We start from the raw sequence: 18,437 nt of genomic DNA, 5'->3' as shown, positions 1-18,437 counted from the left end.
ATTCTTTAGTAGGATGTTCTTTAACCTCCATGTATTTGAGGGCTTTCCAATTTTTTTTCTTGTGGTTAATCTCAAGTTTCATAGCGCTACAATCTGAAAATATGCATGGTATGATCTCAATCTTTTTGTACATGTTAAGGGCTGATTTGTGACCCAATATGTAATATATTCTGGAGAATGTTCCGTGTGCACTCAAGAAGAATGTGTATTCTGCTGCTTTAGGCTGAAATGTTCTGAATATATCTGTGAAGTCCATCTGGTTCAATGTGTAATCAGAGGCATTGTTTCCTTCTTGTTTTTATGCTTAGATGATCTGCCCATTGCTGTAATTTTAGTATTGAAGTCTCCTACAATTATGGCATTATTATCAATAAGTTTGCTTATGTTTGTGATTGATTGATTTACATATTTGGGTGTCATCAATTTGGGGGCATAAATATTTACAATTGTTAGCTCTTCTTGATGGACACACCCCTTAATTATGATGTAATGCCATTTTTCAACTCTTATTACAGTCTTTGATTTACAACCAAGCTTGTAGAGACACATAGAGATGCTTAACCAACTGAGCCACCTATGCACCCCAACAAATATTCTTAATGGAAGTTTTATTTTCAGATTAGGAAAAAAAACAAGGCTGCTTGTTATCACTACTCCTTTTTGGCATAATACTGAATATTTTGCCCGATGCAAAAAGATCAGAAAAAGAAATGTCTTATAAGAAAAGAAGAGACAGACAATGGAGAAGACGTGATAACCACACAGTAAATCTGTAAAATCAACTATAGGAAATCAAAGCTACATTGAAGATACATATTCTGTAATGGGTTGTTGACAGAAAATACATTGAACATATACTTTAAATTAGACAAGTACAGATGTGATGTTTAATTTTATTATTGAAAATAGTTCTTTAAATAAAAATAAGCAAAAACAAAGACTTGTACATATGAAGTGAAGAAATGTAGCAAACATTTAGAAAAACAAAGATTAGTAAAATATTTGACAAGAAACTATTAGGTTGTTATTAATTAAATCTTTTCCAATATATTGTAATTTTTAAATTACTGCATCTCTGACTAGTAAGATTTTGTTAATTTGTTTCTCTTATTTTCATGCCATTTTCAAAGACATGAAAACAATCCACAAACTTTTGCCACTAGTGTTATTTTTCTTCCATTTAAGAGTTGCTGACTAATAACAAAATAAAATTTGATTTGCGTGTTTTCTGTATACTTCAAGCCATATCTGAGTAAGCGCACTCAAGCATGATAAAATATCATAAAAGAAGGTAGCAAGGAGTGTGTGGGTGGCTCAGTTAGCTAATCTGGCTCTTGATTTTGGCTCAAGTCATGATCTTACAGTTCATGAGATCAAGCCCTAGCATAGAGCTCTGAGCTGGTAGCTCAGAGACTTCTTAGGATTCTTTCTCTCCCTCTCTCTTTTCCCCTCTCCCCAGTTCTCTGTCTGTCTGTCTGTCTTTCTCTCTCAAGATAAATAAATAAACATTAAAAAAGAAGGTAGCAAGACTGAGAGAAAGTTAAATTGTATCATAAATCACAAACTATAAATTCTATAACGTATTAAGTAGGACTATCCTGATCTGAGAAAACAGAAGCTAAAGATTTGGGGTAAGAAAACTACCATATTGTCATTGCCCTGATGGGGATCATAGACTAATTCAAAAACATGTAAAAATCTCTATACCCATTGTTTTATCAGCCATGACCTTATCGTCAAAATCTGTGGATGCATTCAGTTAACCAAAACATTGTTTTTGGCTAAAGAAAACATCCAATTTCTGACATGGCATGTTTAAACCAAGCCTTTCTTTCTTGTCCATTTAAATGTAACAATGTCCAGGTATGTATTTCAAAATCTTACTTCTTCAAGAAACTGTACTCAGTTTACATATTGTAAACATCTGTCCTTTATAAGGTATTGTTCTCTGCCTTCTCCCTCTGATTCATTTCTCCTTTTTTCCACCCTGGACAGTGTTGCTCTTGGCATAGTGTACAGATTAAATATTATCCCTTTTTTTCAGTCCATTTCCTTCTCTGAGGGAGAAAACAATATTAATAATTATACATTATGTTCTTATATTCATATAGTATATTTGATATGTCAAGTTTATAAACAAGGTTTGCCTTACTTTATCACTTAGATTTATTGGGGAACCAAAATATCTTAATGATTACCAAAATTTTAAATATATGATTCAGCTCTCCCTCTTATTTTTAAAAATTTTTTTTAAGATTTTGCATTTTTTAATGACATATCGGACAAAGGGCTAGTATCCAAAATCTATAAAGAGCTCACCAAACTCCACACCCGAAAAGCAAATAACCCAGTGAAGAAATGGGCAGAAAACATGAATAGACACTTCTCTAAAGAAGACATCCGGATGGCCAACAGGCACATGAAAAGATGTTCAGTGTCGCTCCTTATCAGGGAAATACAAATCAAAACCACACTCAGATATCACCTCACGCCAGTCAGAGTGGCCAAAATGAACAAATCAGGAGACTATAGATGCTGGAGAGGATGTGGAGAAACGGGAACCCTCTTGCACTGTTGGTGGGAATGCAAATTGGTGCAGCCGCTCTGGAAAGCAGTGTGGAGGTTCCTCAGAAAATTAAAAATAGACCTACCCTATGACCCAGCAATAGCACTGCTAGGAATTTATCCAAGGGACACAGGAGTACTGATGCATAGGGGCACTTGTACCCCAATGTTCATAGCAGCACTCTCAACAATAGCCAAATTATGGAAAGAGCCTAAACGTCCATCAACTGATGAATGGATAAAGAAATTGTGGTTTATATACACAATGGAGTACTACGTGGCAATGAGAAAAAATGAAATATGGCCTTTTGTAGCAACGTGGATGGAACTGGAGAGTGTGATGCTAAGTGAAATAAGCCATACAGAGAAAGACAGATACCATATGGTTTCACTCTTATGTGGATCCTGAGAAACTTAAGAGAAACCCATGGGGGAGGGGAACAAAAAAAAAAAAAAGAGGTTAGAATGGGAGAGAGCCAAAGCATAAGAGACTGTTGAGAACTGAGAACAAACTAAGGGTTGATGGGGGGTGGGAGGGAGGAGAGGGTGGGTGATGGGTACTGAAGAGGGCACCTTTTGGGATGAGCACTGGGTGTTGTATGGAAACCAATTTGACAATAAATTTCATATATAAATAAATAAAAAAATAAAAAAAAAAAAAGATTTTGCATTTTTTTTAAAGTAATCTCTGTAACCAACATGGGGCTCACATTCACAACCCTGAGATCAAGAGTTGTATATTCCCCCCAACTGAGCCAGTCAGGTGCTGCTTAGCTCTCCCTTTTGAGTTCCAAATCCACATTTCCTTATTTCTACTTACTTTTTTTAAGTTTATTTATTTATTTTTGAGAGAGAGAGAGAGCACAAGTGGAGGAGGGGCAGAGAGAGAGGGGGAGACACAGAATCTCCAGGCTCCAAGTTGTCAGTATAAAGCCTAAAGTGGAGCTGAAACTCATGAACCATGAGAACATGACCTGAGCCAAAGTCAGACGCTCAACCGACTGAGCCACCCAGGTGCCCCATTTCTAATTAATTTTGTTATTGTATGCCTCAGCAGCACTTGACCCTCAATGCATGGCTATTTATTATCTTTCTTTCTAGATATCGGCTCCTCATATTCTTTTTCTCAGTCTGGTTAATAGACTCATCACCAATGTTAAAATAATCAAAGAGAGCAATTTAGTTGATATAAACAAATTGTATGTCACACCTTATGAAGTGTGCAGTCTCTACTCTCAAGAGTCCAGAGAATTACAAAGTAAGGGGAAAAGGCTGCAAGCTTTATAGAAAAAAGGAAAGCTGGAAACAAGAGAGTCATACTCAGCTTAACTTGACTGGCTGGGGCTGCGTATCTGATCTTATTTGGAAAGATCAAGGAACAAGAAAGCAAATGTAGTGCCCAAAGGTGTCTTGACTTTTGAGAATTGACCGACTGGGTAGAAAGAATAGACCGACTGAGATCATGTTTCTGGTCGAGCAAAGCATTTATAGGAGTAGGAATTCTCTTAGTTTCAGTTTGCTGATGGGACACTCTGGGCAAGAACAGTTCCATCTTGGGCCTAGAAATTTATTCAATACCAAGATGTTCAAGTTAGGGAGGCATCACTTCAGAAGCTAGTGTAATACTGTGAGGCATGGGGGAAAGTGTAGTGTACTTAGGTGTGAAACAGCAATGGGTTGAATCCTTACAGTGTGACTTTCTAAATGTGTGCTTTAACCTGTTTTACTAATCTGGAAAATCAGAAGAATAAAACTCACTCTATGAGTCTGTTGTGAGATTTATATGAGCTAATGTGTGTAGAATGTTCTGTAAACAGCAGTAATTTTCAAGATCATTTTTCATCTTTCCTTTAGCAACAGCATATTCTTGGTTAAAATATTTGTACTTTCTTACACTCTCTCAGATCTTTTTCTTTCTCCCTTCTTTCTAGCACTTCCTTGGCTCATCTCTCATCTAGATTCCATCACTAATGACCCCGTCTCCCCATCTATGTTCCACACCTGTGTACCTCCATCCATCCTCTACACTGAAAGAAGTGATCATAATCAAGTGCCATTCTGCTTTTATTGCCTGGCTCTTTAAAATCCTTCAACTGGTTCCAGAAATGAAAGAGAACACCCTGTGTTAGTAAGCATGCCAGCAAATGGCATCTCATAATTACCGATGGGAATGAAAATTGGTATTTTTCCAGAAAGCAATTTGTCTTATGTACCAAACACCTTTAAGTAGTACTTCCTGGCCCAGCAGTGCCACTTACGTTTTTTTTTTCTGAACTAAAACAAGAAAACATGCTCTGGATTTCTGGCAAAGCTTCTTTTGTGGCCGAACTTTAAAAAAAATTTTTTTGTTTCTAATTTATTTTTGAGAGAGAGATGGAGAGACAGAGCTCGAGCAGGGGAGGGAAAGAGAGAGGGAGACACAGAATGTAAAATAAAGCAGGTTCTAGGCTCTGAGTTGTCCACACAGAACCTGATGTGGGGCTCAAACTCATGAGCCATGAGATCATGACCTGAGCTGAAGTTGAACACTTACCCAACTGAGCCACCCAGGCACCCCTATGGCCAAACTTCTAAAACCCTTCTCAATGACTCAGCAATATGTTAGAAGAAAACCAAGACTAAGAAATATTAATAATGAAAAAGAAAACTACGTTTATTAGTGCCAAGAGTACAAAATGGCAACAATATATCACAAAACCAAAGAAATGTGTGCAAGTCTAGAGAAAATTCAATCAGCCCGAAAGAGCCAAGACTGACGAAGAATTTACGGTTGTAGAAATGTGGAGAAAATTCTGGTGAGAAGTGGGACATATGGTTGATTTCAAGAGAAGTGGGGACACTATTTATCGCCCGTTGCTCCAGGTTACTAACACTTCAAGCCTATTAAAAGCAGGACTGTGGTATAAGACCTGTGGTCAAGCCACATGATTATTTGCAGATAGAATTTAAAGCACATTTAATTTTCTTCTTTATGTTTTCCCCATTTAAAATTTTTCATTGATTAATAGGAATTAATTTATGGAATGGAATAAAACAACAAAATAAATAAAAATCAATAAATATATTTTGGTGGCTCTTGAATGTCCTTCCTATAGAAAAACCAGTTATCTTCTCCTGGTTTTCTACTGTTGCTAGGCTGAAATATTTAGTTTTCCAGAACATGATAGTTTCTTTTTCTCTTCTATATCTTTGCAACTGCTTTCTCCTGCAATTGTCTAGGGAGCTTCTTGTAACCATTTGTTACTCAGCTAAAATTGACCTCCTTCATGAAATATTCTGTGACATGTTTGGGCGTAATACATGTTTCCACTTTTGTGATCCCATTGTGCTCTGTCAACATCTCAGTTGTGGTACTTACACACTGGTGTCTTCTTTGTGAACGTTCTTCCTCCCGCACCATGAGAGCTATGGGACAGCAGGCATTGTGTCACTTTAAACTTCGTGTGAAATTTACTACGTATTTTTTAAATCAACACAGAAAACGGGGCATTCATATTTCCCATTTTCCAGTCTCGTCATTGAGCTGAGGGGGCACATTTCTCGCAATATTGCCTAGAGGACATTTTGTTTTTTTTTAAATGTCTCATTGTATATTCAATTTCAAAATAGTAAGTATTTAACTGCTTTTTATCCATTCTACATTTATTTATATTCCATTTATTCTTCCAGAGCAAGGAGATCATGTTTCTTGTGTTTGACTTGCTTCACAGGCGCGATAAGTTGCAGGCACCTGGATTCACTTAAATTGTTTCGCAATACAATGACCTTATTTTCATTCCATCAAAAATAAAAGCTATTACAATTACGAAGTGTATTTATTTCCCTGATGTGGATGTAAAGGGCTTTACAGTACACTGTGCAGAGGTGGGCACCCTTACAAAGGCTCAGGAAAACAAACTGATTGCTTTTTTGGTTTTCTCTGTGCTCACCTGCCAAGAAACATTCTGAGCTGAAGGTTAGAGTTTAGGAGATTAGATTTATGGAAATTAGAAATATGTTCCCATGCAGAATGTTTTGTTAAAAGATTTTATGCTCATATTTAGTGAATCTTAAGCTTATTTAAAGTAAACCACTAAGTTCTTCCCAGAACCTCAACTAAACCCAATCTTTGGAGAAAAATGTAAGCCAAAAAAAAAAAAAAAAAAAAAAAAAAAAGTTTAATTTTTAAGAAAGAGGTGAATTTCAAAAAAAAATGCTTAAAGATTTTGATTTTATTCTGGAAATTATTTTTTTAACAAAACCATTAATTTGGTCCTTTCCATAATTTAGACAAACTACTTTTCACAGTCTGCCATCTTTTTGACAAATTAGAAGGGTCAAGATTTTTATGAAGTCATGGACCCTGTCAAAACACTTCTAGGTCTGCATTTTTTTTTTCCAGCTAAGAGTAACAATATCCACAAATCATACTTCAACTAAGATTCTTACCTGAAATTGCCTTGAAATAAGTGAAAAGATGACAGAAGTTTTTCTCAAGGTATGCAACATGTTACTCTCCAAGTTTGGCTGAAATCTGAAATCAGTGTGAGCCTTGACAGAAATGAAAGAGGAGAAGGGTGAGGAGAGGGGAGAAGAAGAGGTGAAAGAGGAGGAAGAGGATGAAATCTTCCATTAAGTAGAGGTCAAAAGTACTTTGCCAAAATGTGAGTTTGCATTGTATTAAATCATATTTTATCAAAATCTGCCTTCTTAGTTTTCATTGTGATTCCCGGTGTTATCTGTGAATCACTGGAATAACCACATGAACACATACCAAAGGTTACGATACAAGTAACACAATTCCATTTCCAGCTTTCAGAATTACCGTGTTGGCAGTTTGACAGCTTTTTTAGGCCAAGAGTAAAGGGAAAACAAATTTCCACGGAACTATTGTTTCTTTCAAACACATGATCCAGACTTGCACAGAACCATCGTAATTGCCATTCACACTAAAGAAATGCAACGTTGTTATAGGAAATTTGGCGGTGGTGTTAAAATGATTGGTGTGTAAAGAAATTATTTTTCCTTATGTGTTTCCTGAAGTAATGGGTTAAATACTATGATACGCTGCGGGCATGTCACAAGTTGACTCAGTGACTCACATGTTGGCAGTGGCCAAGTAAATAGAGCTACTGTGTCTGAAGGGAACAGGTAGCTAGCTACTTTCTCCACCGTTCAATATGGAAGGTAGCGTTAAAGAATTTCAAAACAAAGAATATTTGCAAAGACTTGATTTCTGGATCTTTGAATTTTGTTACAAGATTTTTCATTAAAATAGAATAGAAACCTAAACTTCAAAACCAAGTTTTGCAACATGTGGGGTTTTTATTTGCCTTCCCCAGTCCATCCTTTTAAGTTTTTGAGGTTAATCACTTTGACATATTTCTGGATTTCCTGTATCGTGGATTCCCCTAGGATATTAAAAGTATATTTTAAAATGATTTTTTTCGACAGAGGAATGTCCTATTTCCAGGATATATTCCAACATAAGATAGTAGAGCTGGATATTAAGCAGACAAGCCTCACTATTCAAGATCTCAGTCTGGGAAAGTTTACTTAACAATTGTTAGTTATAAGTAATTTCTCTTGAGGAATTTGGAAAAATAAAACTCTTCAGAGTTGTTAATTGTACTAGAAATTTCATGTACTACCTTGGGCTTACTAGAAAGCATACTGGCTTTTCTAAAGTCACACAATACAAAATCTATGTACAGAAATCTGTTACATTTCTACACACCAATAATGAAGCGGTATAAAGAGAAATCAAGGCATTGATCCCATTTACAATTATACCAAAGACCATAGGACAGCTAGGAAAGAACCTAACCAAAGAGGTGAAATATTTATGCTCTGAAAACATAAAACACTTATGAAAGAAATTGAAGATGATACAAAAAACTGGGAAAACATTTCATGCTCATGGATTGGAGGAACAAATATTGTGAAAATGTCTATACCACCTAAAGCATTCTACGCATTTAATGCGACCCCTGTCAAAATACCAACAGCATTTTTCACAGAGCTAGAAAAAATAATCCTAAAATTTGTAGGGAACAATAAAAGACCTCAGAGAGCCAAAGCAATCAAAAGAGAAAAGCAAAGCTGGAAGCATCAACATTCTGAACTTCAAGTTATATTACAAAACCGTAGTCATCAAGACAGTATGGTACTGGCACATAAATAGACACATACTCCGGAACAGAATAGAAAACCCAGAAATGAACCCACAGCCATATGATCAACTAATTTTCTACAAACCAGGAAAAAGAATATCCCATGGAAAAAATTCTCTTCAACAAATGGTGTTGGGTAAACTGGACAGAAACATGCAAAAGAATAAAACTGGACCACATTCTTACATCATACACAATAATAACTTCAAAATGGTTGAAAGACCTAAATGTGAAACAGGAAACCATCAAAATCCTACTGGAGAAAATAGTCAGTTACCTCTTGGACATTGGCCATAGCGTCTTCTTACTAGATATGTCTCTTGAGGCAAGGGAAACAAAAGCAAAATGAACCATTGGGACGTCATCAAGATAAAAAGCTTCTGCACAGCAAAAGGAAACAATTAAATTAAAAGGCAGCCTATGGAATGGGAGAAGATATTTGCAAATGACATATCTGATAAAAGGGTTAGTATGCAAAATCTATAAAGAACTTATCAAACTTAATACCCCCAAAATCAAATAATCCAGTTAAAAACTGGGCAGAAGACATGAGTAGACATATTTCCAAAGAAGATATACAGATGTCTAACAGACACATGAAAAGATGATTAATATCACTCATCATTAGGGAAATACAAATCAAAACTACAATGACCTATTACCTCACACCAATAAGAATGGCTAAAATTAACAACACAGGAAACAACAGGTGTTGGGAGGATGTGGAGAAAGGGGAACCCTCTTGCACTGTTGGTGGAAATGCAAATTCAAAGTATTTATTGAATCTTACTATCATTATTATCACGATTCTTTTTTTCGGTATTTCCACACATAAGGTAAACTTTCCTTTTCTGAGGGAGATTTTATCTCAATCCTTTCTTACATCTTTTGCACATTTTTTAAGAACCTCTGTTCTCTGCAAATGATTACAAAAAGAGTTCAAAAGTTGGCTGTGCTGAAGCTTTTTCTTATTTTTCTACTTAGAGATAACTTATCTGTCTTCTAGTTTTGCTGAAGGTATGAGTTTTGTATGGCTCTGTTCATTCTTTTAGCTGTTTGGAGGTTGTTTGGAGAGATTTGGATTAGGTAGCTGGCATTACCTCAACCGTTCAGTACTCTTAGGTGCAAAGACTTTTAAAAGCTGGCATTGAAGTTCCTTAAACCAAGAGGAATTGTCTTTATTTGTAAAATGATAAAGCTTAAGAAGCTACTTGTTGGTATAACAAGAAAACCCAATGGCATGGATATTAAGAAAATAAAAAGGAGGAAGAGCCAATATTTTCTGTAAGGGTGATGAACAGACGCTAGGAAAACAATGTGGAAAGAGTAGACGAAAGGAGGAAGCTGCAGAAAACTGGCCACACAATATGGCAGACATCCACTGAGGAAATGGACCATAAGAAGTTACTGAAGGCAGGTCAAAGAAATATAAAGATTGAGAATGTCAATATCGAAAGTAAAAAATTTTTGAAGCCATGTAAATAAACTTTTCTCTCATTCCAAATCATAAATTAACATATGACATGTGCAAATGCTGTGGGCATGCAGATTGTAGGGCTATTCAAATGAAAGATGTTATCTCTTGTGTCTTAGTTTGGTAGAAGGCAGGGGACATGAGAATAGATATAGGGGATCTGATGCCAATGGCATTAGCAGTCCAGGAGGGCAGGTAGGCAGAGCCACAGTAACCATGAAGATATGAACATTAGGAAATCTCAGAAATCGTGGGAAAGGTAGTCGATTTCCCATAGAAGTGGCATAAAGTGCTTGAATCAATATTGTCTTTCAGGGGCACCTGAGTGGCTCAGTTGGTTAAGCACCCAACTTTGGCTCAAGTCACGATCTCACGGTTTGTGGGTTCGAGCCCTGCGTCGGGCTCTGTGCTGGCAGCTCAGAACCTGGAGCCTGCTTTGGATTCTGTGTGTGTCTCTCTCTCTCTGCCCCTCTCCCACGCACTCTCTGTCTCTGTCTCTCACTCTCTGTCTCTCAAAAATAAACATCAAAAAAATTTTTTTTAAATATTATCAGACTTTCAAATGTCAGGATGTGCTCAGTCAATATATTCATCACAATATATTTAATATATTAATATATTAAGGTTCTCTGCCATTTGAACAGATAAACAAAATTCAGACTACTTAAGTTCCAGTTTATAAGCATATTTTGGTCTTATCATTCAACAAAGATATTTGTACTCATCCATGGGAATATTTCGGCGTATTAAATTTGTCTCCCTAATTAAGATAGTCCAATTGTGTGGTAAGTACTCAGATTCTGCTTCTCTTATAAGATCTCAGAAAAAAAAAAAAGAGAATTAGATAGAAGCTGTGAAGCAGGCTGAGTCAGCCACAGACATATTTGATGGACTGAAGTTATATTAGGAAGGGGACACAAGGACATGTATAAGTGTAGGTCACACTCTGGGCCTGTTGTGCTTGATGTTATATTCATTCTTGATACAATGACCCCACTGATGATTATCCAGCTCAGAACAGGAAAGGGCAGGAACTGGCAAGGTGGTGCTCTGATCCAAGACTCATTTACTAGTAATCAGTAAATCATCTCCCACAGAGAGCATGCTTCAGGACAGTCATGAGAGAACAAATAAAAGGATGGGCGATGTGTTCTGTTCTGTATTTTCCATTATTTTCTGTCTATGGTACCCAAGAAATTGGTTCTCTTTTCCTTTGCTGGATATGAAGGATGCATAGAACACAGAGAGATTTTAATGAAAATACGTGTAAATTAGTCAGAAGATATTCTGCAATAGACCGAGGATATTTGTAAAGAAGCATATTCCAGGGGCCCCTGGGTGGCTCAGTGGGTTAAGCATCCAACTTCAACTTAGATCACGATCCTGCAGTTTGGGGGTCTGAGCCCCATGTCAACCTCTGTGCTGACAGCTCAGAGCCTGGAGACTGCTTTGGATTCTGTGTTTCCCTCTCTGCCCCTCCCCTGCTCATGCTCTTTCTTTCTCTCAAAAATAAACATTAAAAAAAGAAAGAAACATATTTCTATACTGTGGCAACGATTAAACCCATCTTGTTCATCAGAATTAGCCAAATACATAAACGGCTTACGTGGTGTGGTGTTTGTAAAGGGTTATAACGTCCCTTAATGAGAGGTATGATAAGCCACTTTTGTTAACTCTCAGTGGATCCCCTTTTACCTCTTACTGATCTTAGCTTAGTTTCATGGAAATAATGCAATTATGTTCCAGCCTTCCGTTAATTTTTGGTAACCTTGATCAAGTTTTGCAGTTTCCACATCTATAAAATTAGGTGGAAAAAGTACATAATATCAATGATTACTTCCTGCCTCAGATCAGGGATGCTGGGTCTTTTCGCTCAATTAGAATACAGGAGCAAGCCATCACCTCTAAGGAGAACCATACTGCTATTCTTTAGGAGAGTCAGATAGAAAAAAAAAAAAAAAAAAAAATATATATATATATATATATATCTCCCAGCTTTTCTACTCATTAGCTTTGCAAACTCAGACAAATCACTTAACCTCTCAAAATCTTAGTTTCCTTATCTACAAAATTGTAAGAAAACAAGTTATATCCTTAAAGGGTAGGTGAGAGGATAAAATGAGGTCAACCCTGTAAAGGGCCTACATACAATATTGGATACTTAATAAGTTGTTATTAAATGATTATTTTCTTCTGTACTTCAAATATGCTGTCATGGTTCCAGATGGAGCTCTAATTATCAGGCCCGCAAACCAAGTAGTATGTCCGTGAGTACTTCACTCATTTTATTTTTACAAACTTCATAATCATTTAACCAAACACTTCTACAGTCATCCCTTCTGATTACTTTCCTAACCCTGATTCCTCACATGGTAATTATGCACATGGTAATTATGTTATTTCTGCCAGTCAGATTGCCACTAACTGGCCTCTGCCATTCTGAGATTATTCCCTCCCTATTGAAATAATGGCTCTAACTTCAACTGTAAGCCCTCCCGTCAACATCTCTGGCGTTTGTAAATTAGACACAGAAAGTCCTTTTCTTCAGAGATAGAGGTTCTCCACTCACCAGTGTTTGCCCAGAGCCCTTTGGTGAAGGGAGTGTTTTTTAAGCTTTCTTAGAAATCATAGTTGTGGGTTGGTAGATGGGTAATACACATCATAAACCTTCCCCAGAATTTCATTTTACCACATCTTTCACTATGTTTCTTTAATTTATATCAATGAATTTATAGTGTCACAACTTGACATATATGGGTTTAATTTTTCTAGTCAAACCAACCATGAGAACCACTTCTGTGTGCTACAAGCACCACATTGAATCCAGAATCTCTGTGAAGGGGCACTGATAGTGATGCATTTAAATCCACATTTATTTTTTAATCCTTATTCTTTTAATGTTTATTTTTGAGGGGGGGGTGGGGGGGAAGCAGAGCCTGAGTTGGAGAGCGGCAGAGAGAGAGGGAGACACAGAATCCGAAGCAGGCTCCAGGCTCTGAGCGGTCAGCACAGAGCCCAACACGGGGCTGGAACTCATGAGCCTCTAGATCATGACCTGAACTGAAGTTGGGTTCTTAACAGACTGAGCCACATTCGGGTGCCCCTAAATCCACATTTAAATCCCTCCTTCCTTGATCAGCATTCTCAGAATCAACTGTTTCACCAGATTCCAATATTTATGAAAACTTCACAAAAGTCCTGTGATACTTTTGGTGTGTAAACATTTCCTTCCGGATTTATTCTGTAATTGGCACGCTGGAGTATCTCTTTATACATTCAATACGTATCTGTGAAATGTCAACCCCATGCCAGATGCTAGTCTCAGAACTGGAAATATGATAAGGAGCAGAGCAGAACACAAATCCCTGTCCTCATGGAACTCTCACTGTAGCATGGGAGAGATAAAAGAAAGTGATAAACAAGAAAAATAGATATCGTGGTGTAATTGACGGCTCTAAGAGAGAAATGATGGATGGAAGGACCGTGTAAGGAATATATGCATGACATTTTAAATAGGATGGCTACCAGGAAAGCTCACGTTGACAGAATGTAGATTTTGAGTGAAGAAAAGGAAGTCATGAGATAGTTAGCTACGCATATATCTGAGAGGGAATGGCAAGTGCAAAAACCCTGGGGTGGGAGTACCCCTGATAAATTAGGGGAACATTAAATAGGCCCATAGGCTTTAAGCAGAAAGAGTGAGAGGAAAGTATTAAGACACGGAATCAGAAAGATAATGGGGACTAGGTCATGTAGGGCCTGTGGGCACTAGCAAGGGCTTTGGCTTATATTCTGCATGAGACGGGAAGCCGTAGGGTAGAATTTGAACAGAGGAGTGACACCTGATTTACCTGTACAGGATCGTTAAAGTTGCTCTTATGACACCAATGAGTGTTTTGGGGACCGGGATGCAGGGAGATAAAATTGATCAAGTGAAGGGCTATGGAGACCATTGGGAGGTTATTGCAATAATTCAGAAGAGAGTATGGTGGCCTGGACCAGGGTGGCAGCAGTGTGCGTGGTTAGGGGTGTCAGATTCTAGAAATACACTGAGGACAGAGTGAACAGGATTCACACGTGGGCTGTAGTAGAAAGAGAGGAGTAAAGATGACTTCGGGAGTTTTGGCAGAGGAATCGAAAAATTGCTGAATTCCTTTACTGAAATAGGAGAGACGGTATGAGGATCTAGTTTGGTAGGGATTTTCAGGAACTCAGATTTGGACATGTTAGGTTTGCGACATTTTAAAGGAAACTAGGAAATTAGGTTTGCGTTTGGCCCTTAGGCTTTGTGATTCAGCATGTAGAGGATATTTAAAGGCAGGGAACTGGATAGTATCACTTTGGCAATGAACGCAGTAGATAGTGTCGAGCGAGAAAAGAGGCAGACCTGAAATAAAACAGAAGCATTTACTGAAGGTCTCATAATTGCAATTTGGGGGGCACAGATTTGTGTAAGCAACCCACATCATGTCCCCCTGGGGAACAAAAGTCAGGGCTTTTTAAAGACAAAAGGGCATGCTTGTATACATTGTTCACAAAGAATTTTGAGTGGTGGTGGTGGCAGAAAACTAATCTTGGCTACGCATCATTGGTTGCTAAGGCTATCACTAAGCAAAAAAGTCAGTTATTGTAGCAAATTGCAGATGTTCACGCAGAGTCCTCGGAATATTTGCTGTTTGGCACAGTTAAAAACTTCATGGTTCCAGTGGGTGAGCATATGTCTAAACTCCACCTCTTTAATGGCCTCCCAGCTCCGTTTTAAAACCCCTTGACATAACTGACTCCGTTTTTTTTTTTTTAATATTTATTTATTTTTGAGAAAGTGCCAGAGGGGGAGGGGCAGAGGGAGACAGAAAAAAGGATCCGAAGAGGGCTCTGCAATGACAGTAGTGAGCCTGATGTGGGGCTCGAAATCATGAACCGGGAGATCAGGAGCCGAGCCAGAGTAGGATGTTCAACCTACTGAGCCACCCAGGTACGCCTAACTCCTTCTTATTTCGCCTTTCACAACAGAAAAGGGAAAAGGACTAAAGAATCCCGTGAGACACAATATTTAGAGGTTGAGGGGATGAGAGGGAACTAAAATTGTGTCACGGTATGCTGAAAGTCAAGACAAGTTTGTTTTGCCTGGCTTCAGTTGCACAATTTAGTGAGGGACAAAGTGGGATCATCATGAGAACTGGCTTTTTCTTGCAGGATGACTCCTTCAGCTCAAAATGCAGCAATGTTCTCAAGCAAGGGAAGAACATCTCTATAACACAAAGGTCTAGAGAGCTTTATTGGGTGTTTGGAGTTTCAGGGCACTCCCAGAACTTGAAATCCTCCCAGATATTACCATTTCAGTTCTCCAGCACTCATTTAATTTTGACCAACGTGCTGTTTATTTCTCATGTACAGTTAAGAATATGGGTTGTGGAGGGGCGCCTGGGTGGCGCAGTCGGTTAAGCGTCCGACTTCAGCCAGGTCACGATCTCGCGGTCCGTGGGTTCGAGCCCCGCGTCAGGCTCTGGGCTGATGGCTCGGAGCCTGGAGCCTGTTTCTGATTCTGTGTCTCCCTCTCTCTCTGACCCTCCCCCGTTCATGCTCTGTCTCTCTCTGTCCCAAAAATAAATAAACGTTGAAAAAAAAAAAAATTTAAGAATATGGGTTGTGGAATCAGACAGATTGTTCTAACACTGGCAACACTACTATCAGCAATTTGACCTATCGTGATTTACTTAAGGGTTAACCTTTCTGGGCCTTGGTTTCCTAATCTGTGGAATAGAAAAGACAAAAATACTTACTCAAAAGGATTCTTCTGCATATTTAATATAGTACAATTCTATAATACAAATATAATACAAATACAAATATAATACAATACTTAGAACAGTGCCTGGAGCCTAGCATTTTCTAAGCGTTAGCTAGGACTATCATTAGGAGACTTGGTAAGGCTGAGAAGTCAACTGATATTACAGTTTGATCACAGAATAAATCTCTGGCCGCATTCAGTCGTGCAGCTGCCTGAGTTAAGGAATCATTTTAAATGGTTTTACAAAGTCCCTGTGTCTCTAAATGTCTTTGAGGCGCACCAATAATTTGAGTTTTTATCTTTTTAATGAGTTAATTTTTCTGTTTCAACTCTATTTCATAATGAAATAAGGTCGTGTTTTTTTTCATTATGAAAGTAATGTGGTTTATTGTAAAAAAAAAAAAAATTACCACTACAGATACGTATAAGTTAGGAAGTTAAAATAAAAGGAAAGCTCTTTACCCTGAGGTAACATTAACATTTTGTTGCATATTCTTTCATGCATCTCCATATACATCCATGAAGTTCTATGAGCCCGCCTCTCTCCAGGAGCCCCAAGGACTCAATGCTACAGAACTCTCAACTTCAAGTCTCAAAATTTCCTCTGGTACAAGAGGAATTAAGTCTTATGCTCATTTTATCCATCAATATCTTCAAAGAGCAGGGGTGCCTGGGTGGCTCAGGTCATGATCTCATGGTTTGTGAGTTCGAGCCCAGCTTTGGCCTCTGTGCTGACAGCTCAGAGACTGGAGCCTGCTTTGGATTCTGTGTCTCCCTCTCTCTCTGCCCCTCCCTGACTCATGCTCTGTTTCTCCTTCAAAACTAAACAAACATTAAAAAAACAAACAAACAAACAAAAAACTTTAAATAGCAGAGGCCATTTTGTAAACTGTGACTCCTGAATCTGCTCTGACTAGAAAAAGTAAATGGTGGTTGGGTTGGATTTGAGAGAGATAGGGTGCATACCCAGATTCATATCTCTCTCTTTCAGAATCCCAATCCTCTTTCATAAAGTTTCTAGTAACAATGGATTAACCATTCTCGCATCTCGTCTTTGTATATTTCATGTTTTCATGCATTCTATGGGATAGGCAATATGACTCCCCAGGGCCTTATCCTAGAAGGTATTTCATCCTAGGAGACCATGGGCAACACAATTTTCCTCCTTGTAATGTCTGTTTATTCATAACTTCTGGTCATAATATCTCTTGAAAAGTTTACCTTTTTGTGAATGAATTCTTTTTTAGTATAATAGTAACTATTTCCCCCTCAAATGTACTAAAGATAAATGCTATTAGAAGTGATATGTCTAGGGGCTCCTGGGTGGCTCAGTTGGTTAAGCGTCCAACTTCGGCTCAGGTCAGAATCTCACAGTCCGTGAGTTTGAGCCCCGCATCGGGCTCTGCGCTGACAGCTCAGAGCCTGAAGACTGTTTCAGATTCTGTGTCTCCCTCTTTCTCTCTCCTCCCCCGCTCATGCTGTCTCTCTCTTCTCAAAATTAAATAAACGTTAAAAAAATTAAAAAAAAAAAGAAATGATATTTCTACATTATGTTTTCAGTCAAAGACGTACTCATCAATAGACTTGACACAACAGTTTATAGTCTGAGAATGTTATGTAGAACAATGGGTGAATTCAAAATTGTTCTTTGTGTACACATGTCAAGCGAAGGGGGTTGACTAGTCTGTTTTGTGCATGCGCCAATTTTGTATCTTAAAGTAATCTCATGCACAGTTTTTTTTGTTCTAAAAATGGTTTCTATGTTATACCATTTTTTATTAGTTTTGCTTTATATTTTTAAAAACTTCATTTAAATCCAAGTTAGTTAACGTATAGTGTAATAATGGTTTCAGGAATAGAATTTAATGACTCATCGCTTACATATAACACCCAGTTCTCAACCCAACAAGTGCCCTCCTTAATGCCCGTCATGCATTTAGCCCATCCCCTTGCCCAGCACCTCTCCAGTAACCCTCTTTGTTCTCTGTATTTAAGTGTCTCTTATGGTTTAACTCCTTCTCTGTTTTTATCTTATTTTTCCTTCCCTTTCCCTATGTTCATCTGTTTTATTTCTTAAATTCCACATATGAGTGAAGTCATATGTTTATATTTCTCTGACTGACTTATTTTGCTTAGCGTAATACCTTCTGGCTTCATTCACATTGTTGCAAATGACAAGATTTCATTCTTTTTGATTGCAGAGTAGTATTCCATGGTGTGTGTGTGTGTGTGTGTGTGTGTGTGTGTGTGTGTACCACATCTTTTTCATCCATTCATCAGTCGATGGACATTAGACTCTTTTCATAATTTGGCTTTTGTTGATAGTGCTGCTATAAACATTGGAGTGCATTGTGCCCATTCAAATCAGGATTTTTATGTCTTTTAGTTAAACACCTAGCAGTGCAAATGCTATACCATAGGGGTAGCTCTATTTATAATTTTTTGACAAACCTCC

Source organism: Puma concolor, chromosome B1 (genome assembly GCF_028749965.1).
Source record: "Puma concolor isolate L17-30 chromosome B1, mPumCon1.1.hap2, whole genome shotgun sequence".
Classification (NCBI taxonomy): Eukaryota; Metazoa; Chordata; class Mammalia; order Carnivora; family Felidae; genus Puma; species Puma concolor.
This window is presented reverse-complemented; position numbering follows the sequence as displayed.